This window comes from Pungitius pungitius, chromosome 20 (assembly GCF_949316345.1).
Source record: "Pungitius pungitius chromosome 20, fPunPun2.1, whole genome shotgun sequence".
Taxonomy (NCBI): Eukaryota; Metazoa; Chordata; class Actinopteri; order Perciformes; family Gasterosteidae; genus Pungitius; species Pungitius pungitius.
Window position 1 is genome coordinate 14,681,184 of NC_084919.1, and position 15,846 is coordinate 14,697,029.

The following is a 15,846-nucleotide window of genomic DNA, read 5'->3' on the forward strand; positions in this document are numbered from 1 at the left end:
AACCTGTGCCAGCCCTAACTATAAGCAATATCAAAGAGGAACGTTTTAAGCTTTATCTTAAATGAGCTGACCGAGTCTGCCCCCCATTGAAAGCTACGGCCTGACGTTGAAGGTTAAAATGAGATTGATTTGACAGCAGCAATAGTTTTATTTTAATCACAAAGTGACAACTGGGTCCCTGAGGTTTCTTCTTTTCTCTGTGAAAGGTTTTCTTTTGGGGAACCCTCTTCCTGTGCCGACGTGAGGGTTCTGGGACAGGAGAGAGCCAATGATCATGTGATACGATTGAAAGGGGACCTTGTGATGTGCTTGTTTAGTAGTCTTCCCCCTGAATTCCATGTCATCCAGTTGAGTTACTCTTTCTACTTTTCTTAATTTCTTCACTTCAGAGCTCCTCTGTTCGCCCAGGTTATTTCTACATGTGCATCTCCTCCACTGCTGCCACAGAGGAATGTATTGCTCAGCAGTCCTCCCGTCGGCCCAGTGAGGAGATCAGCTCTCCCAGCTGCTTAGTCGCAGACTCTTTGACACCATGAGGAGGGCGTAGCCAGGCATCCTGAAGATGGGAGGATGACACCGTTACAGAAAACATCCAGTACCCGCTCACGCAGGATGCATCTGATTCGAGTGTCAGTGTGCTCTACCAACCCGAAACATTACTCACATGAAACGTATGTTGAGTGAAGAGGGCCAGTGTGCAGCTGGTAGATTGTGGCACATGTGTTCCATCACTGCCTTAGGTTTGCACCATGATACATCTATTTGACAGTTCAAAGAAGTAAGTCTGAAATAACATCTGGCAGACAAACAAAGTTCTGGTAAGAGGATTCCAAGCACACTGACCTATGACTTTTTTCAGTCCATGCAAAACAAGGCCTCATAAACACTTGCCAAATAAAAAGCTGGCGCATATCAAGATTGGGAAGTGGTGACCTATGTTGTTGATGGGAGGCCCACTGTACTTATGGCTCAATAAAAGAAGCTGCATTCTTGGCTACTGTACCTTCCTCAATGAACTGTGGCTGGTGTGGGAGGCGGTGCAGGCAGCGGTAGAAGTGATAAGGCCAAGAATAAATGAGAGGCCTCCCAAGCCACGTGATGCATGACACAAACCAGATATAAGAGGAGCTCTAGGGGGGGAACAAGGTTCATGTTGTACACACTCATCACACACATTGACTCCCATTCCCCCTCTTGTTTACTATACATCTTAAAAAGGCAATTTGTCTGGACTGACACACAGAGACAAAGTCACACCCTGTCAAATTCCTTCCCTAAACTACTTCCTTCCCATGAAGCCAAAGCTCGCCCTGATGTATTTGTAACGTCTCCAGACTCAGATGCATACATTAGTACCAGTCGGAACTATCAGAGCCTTTTGAGGCAGTTTGTCATTAAGAGGCAGGCGACGTATCTGCAGCACATTGCAAGTTCATTCAACTTCTGTGTCAGCACGGAGGTCGCTGATGGGGTTTGTATGAATGTAAATGTAAATTGCGCTTCTCTTCCTGCTAGTTGTCTTCATTTCTCTGGATCGGTTCATCTGTTCCTGTGGTCGCACCGTGAGGCTTCCTCCTAGAGATGCAACCGGACTGCTTTTCTTTCTCTCCTGTGGCTTTGGACTGATGGGATCTTCCCCCAGGAGCCAACTCGGAACAGGGTGTACTTGGGTCCACCCTGTCAGCTGTGTGGCATTCGCCGGCCGGCCACTGGACTTTTGACCAAAGCCCTTTGGAAGATTAACATTCCTGGGGGGCAGAGGGGGAGCGTGTTTTTCTGCCTTTATAAATAGGCAGGATTAAACCATGCACAACGAAACAAACAACAGGGCTTTCTGTTGCGATGACGAATTCACACCCTCACTCCTCTAAACAGTTTGAGTACCCGTCTGACTTGTGTGAAGAACCGGTGGTTGGTGCTCTTTCCATTGTCCCATAGAGTTCCCTTTGTAATTTACTCTCACCACTTCCTCTGCAGCCTTTATCAACGCATTGTACGTGTGCGTTGTCTCCTCGCCGCATGTTTCTGATGCTCCATGTTGACGTTCTTCGGGGCTTGGCCTGCATTTCACATTTGCGCGGTTCAGCGTGTTTTGTTTGCTCTGCTTATTATGGCAGACCCCCAGTTGTTATCTCGCACTTTGAAGGAACCTTTAAAATGCCTCCGCTGGTGCGTATGCTCCGCTGCACAGAAAAGCCTCGAGCTTCGGGGGGAGGTGTCTTTAAAGTGCAGCTCTTTCAAGCTCGGCCCCCACTCACTGATTTTATCCTGCTGAGATGCCGGGGACACATGAACTTACAAGACGGCCTGCATTCATGAACATACAGTAGTCTGAGCAAACCCCCCTCTGTGCACTCCAAGTAGCTTCATGTCTTTTCCAGACGTCACACACACAGCAGGAGCCACTGTTTCTGACCCATATCATGACTCTTTTATGGTCCTCCAGCTAGAAGTGATTTGGCCTTGAAACCAGACAGACAAAAGCAAAGAGCTACAGTAAAAATGTGACATTGTGTGTTTTGATTAAACTGTTGATTAGTCAAAACACACAATGTCACATTTTTACTGTAGCTCTTTGCTTTTGTCTGTCAAGTCAAAAGTTGCAGTTTGAGAGGAAATAATAATGGCACATTCATGTTTCCCTCTATAAACGGCCAATGTAAATACATTCAATCTAGCAGTGACCCCCCTCACAGGACACAAGTTCATTAACTGTCTTTGGAAACTTAAACTCTGTTGCTCCGCTGATCGACCTTTGTGTTGGGAGTGATTGATGATGCAGAGGTGATTTATCATCATTACCATCAGCTGAGCTGAGCTCCAGGACCCTGATCCAATTGTTACAGCACTATTAGGATGATGAATGCTGTGCACTGTTACTTTAATTATGCTGAATAAAACTGATGACTTTCCCTGCTATAAAATGAGATTACCACCATTTACAAAACAACCACCATTCCTACAACGTGTCATCTTTGGCTGATGGATATTTTGGACTTATTGAAGCATGGCAAGGTTTTGAACCAAATGTTAAAAGGTGTCTGCCACGATTGGAACACTACACTGACATATTACCACCTTATAAAGTGGACATGACGAGACTTTTAACAAACAGTTACTGTTTGATTGTTTTTTCAGATGACTTCAGCTCCAAAGTGATACTAGCACAATGAGAGGAATAAGAAAGATACCCAGTGGCGGCTGGTCCATAGAGGGCAAGGAAGGGTGGCCCCACCATAAGCAACAACACAAAAAAAGTTGATCAATTTTTGGTGTTTGTTATATTAAAAATAAATTTGACAAATAGTCAATATTTGTGTATTCATGCTTTTGAAACGTGGATACCCAGTAATATTTGTAAATATTTGCGCAAAATATAAGCTTTTCCTGCACGTCCTCTCCGGTTGTCTCAGCTGGACTCGGCCTGTCCCAAAAGAGGCGGGTCTAAGAAGCAGTTAGCCAATAACTGATAAAGTTAAAGAGTGCCATTATAATTTTAGCGTCCTAAAATACATTGAGATCTGGGCTCCACCCTCCGCTGCCTCTCGTCAGGGCGCCGTTTAACAACAGAGCAAGAGCGACCACCGGCAGCGTCTTTCCAAGAAGACCCGACCGAACTCAGTACGAGAGAAGAACTTTGGTGGAGAAACTAGAGGTAAGACAGCTGGACCCAGATGAGCCAGAACTCACAACCAGACAACGGACCGGAGTGAAAGGTAATGGGAAACAGGTGGACACAATCAGGAATCAGGGGAGACGATTGGACTGGTGACATGAGGAAGGGCAAGTGACCTGAAACGAGAGGAAGGTTACTACTTTCAAAATAAAACGGAAATGACAAGACCAAAACATGCCGCCAAAAACCCAACTTGACCTCACCCTGTGACAGTACCCCCCCTTCTAGGGCCGACTCCTGACGGCCCAGGCTGTTCAGGGTGGTCCCTATGAAAATCCTTTATGAGGTTAGGGTCTACAATGAAACGCGATGGGATCCACTGTCTCGCCTCCGGTCCATATCCTTCCCAGTCTACTAGGTACTGTCTACCCCGGCCCCGAGTGCGTACCGCCAACAACTGCTTGACCTTATACACCGGACCGCCGTCTATAACTTCTGGTTGTGGCGGGAGTGCAGCAGCAGGGACCATCGGGCTCTCTTTCGCAGGCTTGACCTGGCTGACGTGGAAGGTGGGGTGAGCACGAAGGGATTGAGGCAGGCGAAGACGGACCGCCACAGGTCCGATGGTCTTAGTGATGGGGAACGGGCCCACGAACCGTGGCGCCAGCTTCCTTGAAGGCACCTTGAGGTTGAGGTTCTTAGCTGACAACCACACTTTCTGACCTTGCTGGTAGGCAGGGGCGGGTCGTCTCTTGCGGTCTGCAGCCTTCTTTACTCTGTCCCTTTGGCGAATCAGCACCTGCCGGGCGGCTGCCCAGATGCGACGGCAGCGACGAATCATTGCAAGGGCGGAGGGCACAGACACCTCCGGTTCATTGTCTGCAAACACGGGGGGCAGGTAACCAAACACACATTGAAATGGTGGGAAATTAGTGGCTGAGGTAGGCAATGAATTGTGGGCATACTCGGCCCAGACCAGGTTCTTGCTCCATGTTGAGGGATCCTGGGCCACCAGACACCGGAGGCTGGTTTCCAGTTGCTGGTTGAGGCGTTCGGTCTGGCCGTTGGCCTCTGGGTGATATCCCGAGGTCAGGCTGGCCTTCGCTCCGATGAGCCGACAAAAGGCCCTCCAGAACCGGGAAACAAATTGGGGCCCCCGGTCCGAAACTATGTCCTTGGGGAAGCCGTGGATCTTAAAAACATTGTTCATCATTACCTCCGCCGTTTTCTTGGCGGAGGGTAGTTTTGGCAGAGCAATGAATCTAGCCATCTTAGAAAATCTATCCACAACTGTGAGGACAGTGGTGTTACCTTGTGAAACCGGGAGCCCCGTGACAAAGTCCATAGAGATGTCTGACCACGGTCTGGAGGGGATGGGTAGTGGCTGTAAGAGTCCCATGCGTGACGTAGAAGAAGTCTTGTTTCGGGCGCAGACCGAACATGCCTCAACGTACTCCCGGACCTCCGGCTCCATGGCTGGCCACCAGAATCTCCGGGAGATGACGAACATCGTCCTCCGAACTCCCGGATGGCAAGAAAGCAGTGAGGTGTGGGCCCAGTGGATCACCTGTGGGCGTAACTCAACCGGAACAAACAACCGAGTTGCGGGGCACCCACTAGGTGGTGGGGTCTCACCATTAGCCTGCTTTACCTCATTTTCTATCTGCCAAGTCACTGCTCCAACCACACAGGTTAGTGGAAGGATGGTTTCTGGTTCTTTGGCAACAGGCTCGGGGTCGAAGAGTCGAGACAAGGCGTCGGGCTTGACGTTGCGGGACCCCGGCCTGTAGGAAAGGGAAAAAGAAAACCGGTTAAAGAAAAGCGCCCACCTGGCCTGGCGAGAATTCAGTCTTTTGGCTTTTTTAATGTATTCAAGGTTCTTGTGATCAGTCCAGACAATGAATGGGTGGTTAGCCCCCTCAAGCCAGTGTCGCCACTCCTCCAGGGCCACCTTGACCGCCAGCAGTTCCCGGTTACCAACATCATAATTGCGTTCTGCTTTGGACAGCCGCTGTGACAGGAAGGCGCAGGGATGCATTTTACCATCCTGCTCCGACCGCTGTGAGAGGACTGCCCCGATCCCTTCATTGGAGGCGTCTACCTCGACCACAAACTGTCGCCGGGGGTCTGGCATGGTGAGAATGGGGGCCGAGGTGAAAAGACGCTTGAGGTTCTGGAAGGCTGTCTCCGCCTGTGGAGACCATTGGAACTGCACCTTTGAGGAGGTAAGAGCATGGAGAGGGGCAGCTATTGCGCTAAAGCCTCTGATGAACCGTCTGTAAAAGTTAGCAAAGCCGAGGAATTGCTGAACCCTTTTACGGCTATCAGGTGTGGGCCATTCTGCCACAGCGCTAATTTTTGCCGGATCCATCTGCACCCTTCCAGGGGCTACAATGAAGCCCAGGAAGGAGATGGTGTCGGCATGAAATACACTTTTTTCTGCTTTGACGTAGAGTCTGTTCTCCAACAGTCTTTGAAGTACTCTGGTTACGTGCTCTCTATGGGTGTCAAGGTCAGGTGAGTAAATGAGGATATCATCCAGGTACACATACACGAAATGGTCTATAAAGTCCCTTAGGACATCATTAATCATGGCTTGGAACACTGCGGGCGCGTTTGTTAGCCCAAACGGCATGACCAGGTATTCGTAATGTCCCCTTGGGGTATTAAACCCTGTCTTCCACTCGTCACCCTCTCTTATTCTGATTAGATGGTAGGCACTGCGAAGGTCTAGCTTAGTAAAGACTTTAGCCTGCTGGAGCTGATCGAACACAGAGGACATGAGGGGTAGAGGGTAACGGTTCTTTATTGTGATGTCGTTTAGAGGGCTGTAGTCTATACAGGGCCTCAGGGACCCGTCCTTCTTTGCCACAAAGAAGAAGCCGGCGCCTGCTGGGGATGACGAGGGACGGATCAACCCCGCTTTGAGTGAAGTCTGGATGTACTCCCGCATGGCCTCCTTCTCCGGCCCCGAAACAGAGTACAGGCGGCCCTTGGGAACGACAGAGCCCGGAAGCAGATCTATAGCGCAGTCATATGTCCGATGTGGGGGAAGAGACATGGCTTTAGTCTTGTTAAAAACCTCACGAAGGTGGCGATAGCAGGAGGGCACGGTGTTCAGGTCCGGGTACTCTGAGTCTGTGGTAGATTTAACGGAAGCAAGGTTAAGCACTGGAATATCCTCTGCCGGACTAAAAACGTCGAGGCAGTTCCCAACACAGTCCTCCCACCACCCTATAATTTCTCCCGTTCTCCAGTTCACATGGGGGTTGTGGCGAAACAGCCATGGCTGTCCCAAGACCAGTGCCTGAGAAGGGGATTGAAATAAATAAAAACGAATGATCTCTTTATGGTTCTTTATGTGCATTTCGAGAGGTTCGGAGGTGTGGGTGATGGTGAACAGTTCTGCTCCGTTGAGGGCCTTGGCTTGGATAGGCTTTACCAAGAGTTCGGACTTGATACCGAGTCTCTCCGCTAGTCCCCAGTCCAACAAGCTCGCGTCAGCCCCCGAGTCTAATAGCGCCTCAAGTTCTGTGGTGGTGTGGTGCATTACCTTGACTGCTGTGAGGGTTCGGGAAGCAGAGCCTGGAGCAGCGAGTTGTCTCACCACTGTGGGTCTCCTGGCTGGACAGCCCGCAACAAGATGGCCCAAATCCCCGCAATAAAAGCACCGCCCTTCTTGCTGTCGTCGCAGTCGCTCTCCCGTGGTCAGCCGGGCCCTCCCCAGCTGCATAGGTTCCCCCCCTTCTTCTGTGGTGAAAGGCCCCGGTTGGTCGGGCGGAGCGCGTTGGGGGTCTGGCCCGCCTGGTGCACGGGTGCGTGGGTATCCCTCAGCCGTAGCAGAGCTGTTGCTCCGCTCTCGTCTGAGTTGGCGGAGCCGGTTATCCGTCCGGATGGCAAGTGCGATTAGAGAGTCTAAATCTGGGGGTAGATCCAAAGGCACCAGGAGGTCTTGAACAGGGGCAGCCAGCCCCTTCAGGAACACATCGTACAAGGCGGTGGAGTTCCACCCGCTCTCTGCAGCCAAGGTGCGGAAGTTTATGACGTAGTCACAGACAGAGCTGTCGCCTTGCCTCAACCTGCTCAGCTCCTGAGCCTTTTCGCGGTCGGTCGACACTGGGTCAAAAACCCTCTGTAAGGCTGCTTTAAAGTCGGTGAGGGAAAAGCAGAGTGGGGAGTCACGAGCCCACTCTGCCGAGGCCCATGCTTTGGCCCTGCCGGTCAGGTGTGTCATCATAAATGCTACCTTGGATCTTTCGGTGGGGAAAGCATGAGGAGTCAGTTCAAAATGAATGGAACAGTCAATGAGAAAATTTCTCAGGGGGGGCTAACCTTCCTCCAGACCCATGGACAACCGCTGTTGGGGGAGGAGCAGCCTCTACTGTCGAGGCCCTGGGGGCTGTGGTGTCCTGGACGAAAAGGTCACGCAGACCCTGAATTTGGGATGAGAGTAGGCTTATGTGGGAAGCCAGTGACGTCTGGAATTCCTCCTGACGGGAAAGACGGGCATCTTGGGCACCCAGGGCTGCCGCCATCTGTTCTGCCTCTGCTGAGTCCATACTGGCCTGAGTGTTCTGTCAGGACCAGATTAAAATGAGGACTCAGATGCAGAGGGTTTGGCGTCTTTATTCGCGTCGTGAAAAAACAAACAAACGGCTATGAGCTATCAGCGTTTCCGACGAAAGTTAACAAACTAAAATCTCTCTTAAACGAGGAAAACGAACGGCTTCGAAAGCGCGCTAACACTAAATCTAAGAAGCTCAAATAAAAGGTCACTCTTACTCAGAGGAAAAACAAAAGGGGTAATCATTCCGAGACAAGGCAATGGTATAAACAAATCCTGTGACTGTGGCGAGGCTTGGGTGAACGCACGGTGGTACACTCAGGCACAAGACAAAGGGAGACGCAGACTATAAGACACATGAGGGTAATGGGAAACAGGTGGACACAATCAGGAATCAGGGGAGACGATTGGACTGGTGACATGAGGAAGGGCAAGTGACCTGAAACGAGAGGAAGGTTACTACTTTCAAAATAAAACGGAAATGACAAGACCAAAACATGCCGCCAAAAACCCAACTTGACCTCACCCTGTGACACAATTCAGGTTTTAATATCATATCCCTAATCCGTTTTTTAGTTCACCATTAAAAGCTTGCAAAATCGGATCCTCCAACCTGAACAGGCTCACCTGCGTTTGTTTTCTCAAGATAATGTCTCGTCACTATCACATGTAGAAATAAATACTCCGACTTGGACCTCTGGGCTTTCTTCTGAAAAGATGAAACTGAAGTCATTACCCCCCCCCTCCTCCTTTATCATCCCGGATGTTTGTCTAAGAAACCCTGCTCTAGCTCAGTGTGAGCACGGTGTTATCCCTCGAAAAGGGGACGATTTCTCAAACTGGTTTATTTTAAGAAGCTTTTTTAAGGTAATGTTTGGTCATTCGAAGGCAGCCCTTCAACGTGCAGCTTCGATGTGCAGCACGCCGTTCCACAAATCACATAATTGTCTCACATTGCCGTTACACATGAGGGGAGGGAATCATGCTGGGAAATTGATGCAGGCTTTTAGCCACCAATTTACTTTGCAGCATGCCTCTATTATCACAATAATCCATCAAATATCGAAAAAGAAAACACTCCTGGTTACGTTTTTTTGCTGCATTTTCAGAAAATGTTATTTGTTTTATTTACGACCCTTTGCTAGCTACTTAATTGCTGCCAGTGATGGCGCACTGTGCAAATGACGGGATGCCTTTTGCCGTACTTGATGAAAACCGACCTCCTGTGTGGGCTTTGTTTGAAGATACTGAGCTCATAAACTAACCAACAAACCACCAGGGAGTTACAGCAGGATGTTTATGGGGATGTGCGGTAGAATGAATTACGAACCACAGGGGTTTAAGCACCGAGGCCTACACACACACACACACACACACAAACATATGGACGTTTATTCACACACACATACACACACACACACACACACACAAACATATGCACGCTCATTCATAAACACACAAACACATATATATATATACACACCAGTCAAAAGTTTGGACTCATTCTCATTCAATGCACTTAGAATGTGTCCAAACCTTTGACTGGTACTGTGTATACATGTGATTGTACGCAATGAAACACTAAACTGGAGCTCTGTAAATATTGCAGACTTCCAGTAAAAGTAAAAACCACTGCTTAACTTCAGCAACAACGCTTTTATATTCAGTAAAATAACCGTAACAAGTTTTCTTTCTTTTTGGTGTGCTGTTTGTGAGCTATAAAAGTCATTTTCTCACACTCTTTCTCACATCTGCTGGTTGCGACCAGACACAGAGGTTTCACATGACAGAACTAGACAGACAGAAGGGAAGGATGAGAGGATGAGAGGATGGAAAGGAGTCCGCCAGTACCACAACTTCAACACTGTAACACGTAGGGTCGAAATACATGAATATACAACAACAGATTTGCACTTTTTTCCATTTAAAAGCATTCCACTTGCCGAATAATGTTTACCATGTGTAGTCTGCAGTGAGTGCATGCCTCTTGAAGTGAGTGCTTTGTCGTTTGTGTTGCTCTCCCTTAGGAATAAAAGGCCGTGGCCTTATCTTTGTTTGAAACAAAGTAGTCTTTAGTATCTGTGCTCAGCTTATTTTGGCTCACTATCAGTGCTTTCCTTTTGAGGCTGGTACACCTGGGAAAAATTGTTCTGAACCAAATTAAACAAATAATTGCTAGATTTTGGCAAAGTTACTGCCAGTTCTGACATTTGCACTCTGTTAATTATGAAACAGTGAGTGAACTTGCGTGTGCTCTATGCGTAGCGCTGGCAAATGGAGATAGAAGTTTAAATGTTTGAGTGGACTGAAATAAAGAATGGGTTAGGTCATCCCCTGTTTTACAATTTTGCATTTACTTTTAAATAAGTGACGAAGTCTAACGTCTCGTTAGCCTCATGTGTCTGTGTGTGTCTTTCCCCTGATGGCACCCTGCCTGCTCACCTGCTCCATGCAGCAAGCTGCCTCCACTTACACTCCACTCATCAGCCCTCCCATATGCACCCCTCCCATACGCACCCCTCCCATATGCACCCCTCCCACATGTACACCTCCCATATGTACTCCCCTGTGTCCCTGCTCCACTTGTCCGATTGTCATTATCTCCATTAATGACTGGGACTGCCGGGTGGTTGTTTTTTTCCTCGCTCCCAGTTGGAGTTTATTGCGTGTTCATCAGTATAGAACCACCTTTTGTTTAAAGTTGTATCTGGCCTCCAGTTTAATCCTCACCCAGCCGTGAACTGTGACACGAAGCCAAGTGCTTCTTACGCTGTACGTCCTATGTGTAACTGTTTGTTCAACCTGAGTCTTATTGGTAGTATTGCATTGTAATGTATTGGAATGTTACGTAATGTAAATATAAAACAGTCTGGTTTGTTTAGCATTGTTTTGTTTACCACATAATTCCACATGTGTTCCTTCATAGTTTTGTTATGTTCAATATTAATCTAGAGTGTAGTTTAAAATTAAATTTTAAATAATTTAACCAATTAAACCATTGACTGAGAGGGTGTATCCAATCTTTTGACTGGTACAGTATGTTTTAGGATAGTATTGGGACTCTGAGGTCAGAAGGAGGTCAGTGCTGTTGTATTCTACTTTCCTAAATCCTGTTCTCTATTCACAACTGATGTAGCACAGCTGTGCATCCATCTATATTCAGTTCATGAAAACATGTGCACTGCCTGGTGTTGGGTAGGTTTTTCTCAGGAAGAAAAAAAGTCTCTTGTTTCCAGCAGCAACAACGGTGACCCGTACAGAAAAACAAGAGTATTAATACCTACTATGGATCCGGTAGCCCAAAAAGAAAATAAAATAAAAACGTAGAAAGAAATTCAAGGATATTTACAAAGGATCTGCGATTTTCCCTGTGTCAATGAAGTAATCCTGCATAATCCCATTTTAAAATCTAAACGTGATACTGAAAAGATCACTTCCATAGAAGGTGTCCTAGTCTTGAGAATTTAGGGTCTTCTATAGCGAAACTCATGCTTGAGTTCATTTACGGCTCAACCTGACCCCTCAACTGATTCCCTCATGTGTCAGCAAGCAGCCCGGGGCTTTGAAAAAAGAAGTTAAAAAAGCAAAAGTGAAAGCCTTACTTTTGTGTGTGTGTGTGTGTGTGTGTGTGTGTGTGTGTGTGTGTGTGTGTGTGTGTGTGTGTGTGTGTGTGTATGTGTGTGTGTGTGTGTGTGTGTGTTAAAGAAAGAGAAAGAGGGGACAACACTTTTAAATGTCTTATAAGTAAACCATCTTATAAAGCACAGCCCAAGTTCAGCTGCAGAGGCTTCCGTGTGAGGCTGAAACTCCATCCAAAGACAACACAAGTGCTTCTGTTTCACTTTGGATTCCCACTACTTGGAATGTTTTGTTTTCTGAAAGAGCGCTCTTTGTCCCCACTGGCGTGTATTGATCTGGCGAGGCACGTGGGAGTCCGCCCTCCATTAAACTGGCCCGAGAGCGTCTGTCTGGCCGATACAGATACTGCCAGCTGAATATACACGCTGACGATTGGGAGAAAAGTTGATTATTGGCTCCTCTGCTCCACAGATCCTCCTACATACTTTCCCCTGATGGACCAAGGCCTCGAGTGAAACATAAATTGCTGCCACTGCTTGTACCTCCAATTGAATTAAGTTATTTTCCACTTCAAGCCAGAACGGTCCTCAGCTTCTCCCTCCACTTTTATGCAAAATCACAAGCACTAGTCTGGAAATGTTTTGGAAAGAAGGGTTTGCATACAGCAGCGGTAAGGCGAACCCTATGTTTCTTTCCCCCACGCTCGCCTCCACCTAAACGGTAAGACTAGAGGCAATCGCAGCCCACACATGGCAGCGCACAAAGCCCAGCATTCATGCATCCGTCCTCCGTCCTCGACGCCCACTGCTGTGACAGCATACAGAGAGCACCGGCCAACAGGACGGAGGAACCCAGAGCTGATGTTTCATGGAAAGGAAAAACAGGAATAGCGCTGAATAAATAGTACCCTCGACACACCTAGACAGCCCTGCAGCTTTGGATTCTGAAGGGGTAGTGTTTGAGCACAACACGGCAGTGTTTTGGGCTCAACCACTTTTAATCATCGAGGAAAGTAAAGGTGTAACTGCTACTACAGTCCTGTAGATCACATTGAGTGAAAGGGTGTTCATACTAGAGAGATTATTGTTAAGAAGACTGACTTATTTATATCTAATGCAGTCTCTAACAATGACCCTTTCTTCTCCTGAATCGACAGCTTTGATATCATTTCCAGCAGTTTATAGTGGCTCTAAAAGTCTTACTCGCATAATTGTTGACCATAAATTGAGTAAAAACGTTTGTCATGTTTTGTCATGAGGCTAGGTCTGATCTTTCCATGAATGACATCACTGGTTTGAAATGCTGGAGTGACCAGGCACAAAGAATAAAACAATGTTCCCTTACTGAGCGTTGCCAGCAACTTTGTCTATTGGTCAAGGTTGCCAGCTGTGGGGGAAGGCCCGCCACCTTGACCTCACCATCAAACCAGAGAAAGGTCTGATCTGTGGACGAGACCTCCTTTTATCTCGGAGAACTGGCAAGCAAAGTGTTGCTGCTTATCGGGTCCTGTTCTCCTGCCAAGCTGTGACAAATCGGATCCACTCGATGGATTTCACATATTTGTCTCTGACGGTTCAAGTGAAGGTATAAAAGGTTCAGTGATTCATGTTTCCCCTTTATCGTCTATGCCTTAATTTGTCCATCGTTGTCAAGCCACTCTATTATCTTTATGCTTCACTGGATTGTGGGAAACATACACTGAGTGAGCACCTCCCTCCAAGGAGCTGATGTTATGGTTAAACATTCCTTTGACATTACCTTATTTCTTCTGATTCTAGGGAATCTCCCTTTGGTATAGCAGTGTGTGTATTTGTGCGTATGGGACAGCGGGTACTTTACGATCTATGCCTCTGTGTCCAAACATTTGGGAATATCTTTTGTTTAACTGATTGATCATGAGATGAGGCGAGAGAGAACAAATCACGCGTGTGCATGATGCACAACTCACATTTCCCCCAGCAGGCTAGGTAAATACGAAGGAAGCGCAGAGTATCAATGACAGAAAGCATTATGGCTCCAGAGGCCCAGTAGCCGTGCAGATTAGCAGCAGGAGACTGGCTGGACGAATCTGGCTAACTTACCGTCTTGATCTTGGCCGACCATCAGCGGCTGACACAGGGGAGCGGCTCCAGAACATTACCAACTTCTCACACAAAGCCTTCTCACACTCATTTTGTATCATCAGAAGGACTAAAGTTGTGTATAACTCCCATTGGCTATTTTTAGCCAATGGGGGTAGTGTTTTAAATCCAGAAATAGGTTTGGCCATGGAGCAGTGCAGCAGTGCACAAAATGAATAATACATCCCAGTAATATTTTGCAACTATTTAATAATATCTGCATAAAAAGTACAAAGTGCAATTAACCAGGGGTCCTACTGCAGGTCAACAGCGTGATGGAGGACACTGAGCTGCTGCTCAACCAAAGCTAAAGACCACTTTCCTCCCACTGCGGGTTTAAATGAAATAAGCATTATTCACAAATTGAGGAAACACAGTACATCAGCGTGATTCAGTTGTGTTCGTACCAAGTCCATTCCATTCGCGCTCTCTTTGTCACCACTAGTTTATGAAGGACCATCTCTTAAGCCTTTGAAGCATGTTCTTCAGGGATGGCAACAGCAGCCCAGACGTTACAAGTACACTTCATGTTTTTATTAGCGGTTCACTCGTAGTTGGGCTTTATGATTTACAAAATGACGATGTCAGAATTAAAAGTCTTAGAGGGAAATCACTTGCGAAATATCAGACATTTTCTCTCAGACACATATACTATATATCTAGACCTTTTACCCCAAATCTGATCGGAGGAAACTCAACTGCGTTTATTATTTTTTTTAATTAGAAATCAGCTAAAGGTCGAACAAAACTCTGTTTGGCATCAAAGTGTGTGACAGCAGTCTCGTTAGTCTTCCTGCTGAGCAGAGATGCAGAGCCCTCCTGTACTCCGGTACCAGTAACCATGACACTTTCAAACACCCATGTCCAACACACACACACACACACACAGACTCATTTCACACCCGGCCCTACCAGACCTCCCCTGAATACTGCAGAGCACTCCCTGTACTGCAGTCGTGACCATGGTGCATGGAGTGTTAGGGGATGTTGTTGGTGGACCTAAATGCACGCGCACAGCAGTTTGCAGTTCAGCCGATGCTATTATTTCCCATAACAAATGAGGCAGTCAAAAGGGGAACAGGAAGTGCTCCTCAGGCTCAACTGGAGTCGGGAGGGAAACTCCACCGACGTCTGGTGGTCTCGGGGGATTAGGCAGGTTTCCGATGTGGAAACCAACACCAACCCTCACCATAACCAGACTCAAATTTAAACGCGTCACTTGTACTCTGTGGGTCTGACACTGCGGGACACAAAAAACAACAACATGCTAACTGGTAAGCTACATCTGATAAAAGGATTCAACGCCGCCTGAGACCAGGCTGGGTACTAGGACGGACAACGTCTCTGGGAACTCTGAAGCCTATATGCCCGTCACTGATGAATGAGCCACAGCTGAGGTACTGAGAGAGGGGCGAGGTCAAGGCGAACACAGGGGTGGAAACTCTGGATTTACAAAAAACAACAAAACAAAAGCACAGACACGGGGGAAACCATTTTGTGAAATAGTTTTTGTAGAAATCATAACAGCAGTAAAAAGAAACATCTCCGGTTACATATAAGCCAGTGACCGTAGTGTGAAGTCAGGGCGCACATTCTGACGAGAGCACCTGCGCTCCAGGCGTGGAGTTAAGGTCAAGACGATAACACCTCACAAACGCGTGGGGAGAGGACCAGCCTTCCGCCATACAAACGTCGTGCAGCGACACTTTACCCGACAAGAGGGCTTTAGAAGCCGCCATACCCCTGGTAGAATGGGTCCGGACAGCCAAAGGTGCGGGCTGACCGGCCGATTCATTAGGCAAGTGAGATGGCCTCAACCACCCACTAGCTTATCCTCTGTTTAGACACCGGGCCTGCAGTATTGGGTGGTCTGAAACACACGACTGTTCGGAACGTCTACACAGGGCAGTTCTGTGGACCTAAGAGTCTAGAGCCCTAACTGGGCAGAGGAGGTTCAGCTTTGCTTG